Source organism: Notothenia coriiceps, unplaced genomic scaffold (assembly GCF_000735185.1).
Source record: "Notothenia coriiceps isolate Sejong01 unplaced genomic scaffold, NC01 NC01_scaffold00001580, whole genome shotgun sequence".
Lineage (NCBI taxonomy): Eukaryota > Metazoa > Chordata > Actinopteri > Perciformes > Nototheniidae > Notothenia > Notothenia coriiceps.
The window spans coordinates 5050-9043 of NW_011334281.1; the positions used below are offsets into that span (position 1 = coordinate 5050).

Sequence of the window (3994 nt, forward strand, 5' to 3'; positions counted from 1 at the left end):
GTGGGGGGGGCGGGGGGGTGTTAGTAGGGTTTAAGGGGGGTGCGGGGGGCTGGTAGTCCCGGGGCAGCGGGGGCCGGTACAGACCGGACGGGGGGTCGTCGGGGGTCAGCAGCTTCCTCTCCGCCACGTCGTGCTGCCGGCGACGCTCCGCCTCCAGACGGGTGTAGTACTCCTCCTCCTGTCTCCTCTGAGGGAGGGACAACCCGTTAGTACGCTCTCATTGGCTCTCACCTCAGCAATGGACACTAACTGACCAATCAGCTACGAGATATACAACTAGGGGGAATATTCAACTCGTCAGAAAAGTTGCTTCCTGCTTTAACACCTTGATAACAATCAGCTATCACTTGTCTTACACTACACAAAGATCTGCTACAAACCAACATGTCTACCAATCAGCTACGAGATACAAATATATTCAACTCGTCAAGAAAGCTCCACTGCCCTGCTGCTACTTCCTGCTTCAACACCTTGATAACAACCTTATTCTGGGATGAAATGCAGTCTTACACTTCACAGAGATCTGCTACAAACAGTCCAACACGTCAGCCAATCAGCTACGAGATACAAATGGGGAGAATATTCCACTCGTCAAAAAGCTCCACTTCTCTGCTGCTACTTCCTGCTTCAAATCCTGGGACGAACTACACCGGCTACAACTTTACATACAATACACAAAGCTCAACTACAGTACAAGCACCAAGTCCAACATGTCGCCTGTCATCACAGAACTGATTCAAACCGTCTCAACGACTTCCAGCAGAAATCTACAAATAAATGCCTTTAAAAACACACATTTCCTTTTGAATAAAATACACATTTTTAAGTGAATTTGGGAAATCTTGCAGTGTGAAAAACACAGATGCGTATTTATTATTATTATTATCAAGCTTGCATAGCTGCATTTTCTAGCTCACAGGATTCATCAAATATCAAAATAATAGGCGACAATTATCCCGTCTATCGGCTAATAACTCTCTCTCTCTCTCGAAGAACCAACATCTCCACACTAACTTTCTGCACATAGAGTAAACCGGACCACCCTGTGTGCCACCATCTCCCCTCTCCCTCAACGCAGCAGGAGTGTGTATGCATGTGTGTAACAAACTACATGTCCATATGTGCCTCAGTTTAACATATCGCTTGTGGGTTTTTGACTCCAGCCCACCCTGTGTGCTGATACATGAATCTGCTCTGGAGGAATGTGTTTATATTTCTGCGTTTGGAGCTCCGGGTTTCTGATGTCAGATTGTCTCCGCGTTTTTTTAATTTGTGGGTCCGTTTCATGGTATATTTCCTCAGAAACACTGTGGATGTTTCCGAGCTGCTCGTGACGGTGGAATCAGCCCAGTGGGAATCTGAAGAAACTGGGAGGGATTAGTGGGTGTGTGGGTTTCTGAGTATGGATGAGGGCGGGAATGAGGCACATGATAGGGTTTATGTTTCTGTGTGTGTGTGTGTGTGTGTGTGTGTGTGTGTGTGTGTGTGTGTGTGTTTGCATGAAAGCATGTGGTTTTTCTTTTGGGAAAAGTGGGAGGGTGGGCGGCATTCCCTACACAGAGTCTCTGGAGCGATGCTGGATGGAAATGGTCACACACAAAAAATTCAAATCATAACTGCTTCCCTCCAAAAGAAACAACTGAAATAACTGAACTTCCTGACACACACCAACAACAACAACAACAACGAGATGGGAGTCCCATGCTTGAGGTGGGAGGGAGCACATAACATGACTCAGCAATACGTCACATAGGGTGGGGGGTGCACAACATGAGGACATGCAATTGGATAATAATAAACAAACAACAATAACAGCTTAAAAACAATATTTCTTTCACGAGTAAAATAACTTAACTAAACAACGTTTGTCATGAAGTACAACCTAGAAAAAGAGGCAGTGTTATTATATACATTTTAAGATTCTTTGTGAGGTTTTTAAATAACCGGTGGTGTGATCGGCGGTCTACAGTTCACAGGACGAATGCACCTACATACAGGCACCATGGACGCGATGATATAAGAAACACTGAATACTGAACACACAGGACAATGATGGCATCACACAACCGGTCATTTGAAACCTCACACACAAAATAATGATTACAATATTACAGATATCACAAGAACATGTGGCTCGTCAAATAAGCTCAAAGCCCTTATGAAGCAAATCAGACAAAAGCATCAATCTAAGAATTCAATGTGTATTTTTTCACAAGTAGATGAAGCAAGTAGAGCTAGCTTACTGTGTGCAGATTACACATTTTAATTGAATTTATAAAGAATAAATATTCAGCAAATTAGTGGATGAGTAACTTTTCAAAGGCTCTGTAAATCCTTGGGTTGGCATCTCTACTTATATATCACCCTGCCAGGTTTTTATTTGATTTATATGAGTGCGTAACTAGGGATGGGTATCGTTAAGGTTTTAACGGTACTACTACTTTTATCGGTCCGGTCTTTTAACGGTACTCTTATCGGTTCTTTTCGAAAAAAAAAAAAAAGGTAAACTAACTAGACAAATTATGAACAAAACTAACATTGCTTTTTATTTAAATAAAATGAATAATATTTCACATCAAAAGAAACAACAACGTTTTAACAAATCATATTAAATAATCTGATGACAGAACTTTAAACAGAATACCTGAAACTTTAACAAAATAAATAACTCAGTTACCTCAATCATTAACCCATGTTTGTATAACTGAGTTAACTCCGTGTGTTGCTGCTAGCATACATAACACCTGACGTGGAAACGTTACTCGTGGATGGGGCTACAGAGCTACTAGACAGACAGTCGAACCCGGTGCATTCCTCAGTCTGCATGTGGAGCACTTTTGCTAAATGTTTAGACAAATTGCTCGTGTTACCGCCCTTACATGATAAACTCTTATTGCACTTTAGGCAACGAGCATCGAATCGAGACGGGTAAAGTTTAACTACACCTCGGAGCGCGTTCTCTCCGCCATCCCCGCCGTGTGTGTGTGTGTGTGTGTGTGTGTGTGTGTGTTGCTAGATATAGCAGCTGCGTGTGTGTAAACTGCCCCGCCCCCTCGCAAGCAGGCGGGAGAGAGAGATCAAAAGTACTAAAAAATAATCATTTCGCATTTTGCAGTCTTTTTGCGTATTAGAAACGGAGTTGGCGAAACTTAAACTGCAATATAATGTTTGTGTAGCAATATTACATATGATATATATTTTACATGTCTCCAGTACCGATAAAAATACCGCTAACGTCGGAGCTTAACGGTACCACGGTCTTTAATAATTCAGCCTCGGGGCCCGTTTAATACCGGGGCTCGGTACCCATCCCTAGGTGCAACTGTCTTGTTCTTTTGGTGGAGGCAACATTTAAACGTCTATTTTAAATTAACACTTGACCATTTTGGGATTCAGTTAGTACACTTTCAGAGGAAGTGGATTTACATACATACTGAACCATTTCTCCAAATGCACTTTCCTGGTTATTAAAAAAACAAAAGCAACGTTAGTTATTTGAACTCTTTGAGAGTGTTGTTTAATAAAGGTATTTCTTTGCATATTTGTACTTAAATTATGTTTATCTTATAAATATGTATTTATTAGATTCTAATATGGTGGTCAAAAGCTAAATCCCCCCCCGGATGAATCAAGTATTGATTAATACAACTTTTTAGGGGCTGCTTTATTACTGGTTCAACCCTCACACTGTCCTGTGACATGGACCGTGTTGTGCAGTCTCATAACAAAACTTTCTAAACGTCCTACAGTCCTTAATGTTCAACAACTTCCAATAATTCAGACGGACAAACGGACCTTTTCCCCGGACTCTCGCTGGGCCTCGTCTCTCCACCTGCGGTCCTCCTCCTGCTTCGCTCGCTCCTCCGCCTCGCGCTTACGGATCTCCTCCAGCTGCTGCTTACGCCTCCGCTCTTCATCCTGCAACTGATCACACACACACACACACACACACACACACACACACACACACACACACACACACACACACACACCC

At 42.6% G+C, this 3994-nt stretch overlaps 1 long non-coding RNA gene across 1 annotated transcript in view; it reads right to left on the bottom strand.

The window, feature by feature from the left end:
- LOC104962852 (uncharacterized) overlaps positions 1 to 3941 on the bottom strand; it is an 8043-nt gene extending 4102 nt beyond the window's left edge. The window contains exons 1-2 of the long non-coding RNA XR_800252.1: positions 3796 to 3941; positions 85 to 187 (exon numbers count right to left, since the gene is read on the bottom strand). This is a non-coding gene — a long non-coding RNA (uncharacterized lncRNA). The remainder of the gene's footprint in view (positions 1 to 84; positions 188 to 3795) is intronic.
- Positions 3942 to 3994: the final 53 nt, after the last annotated feature.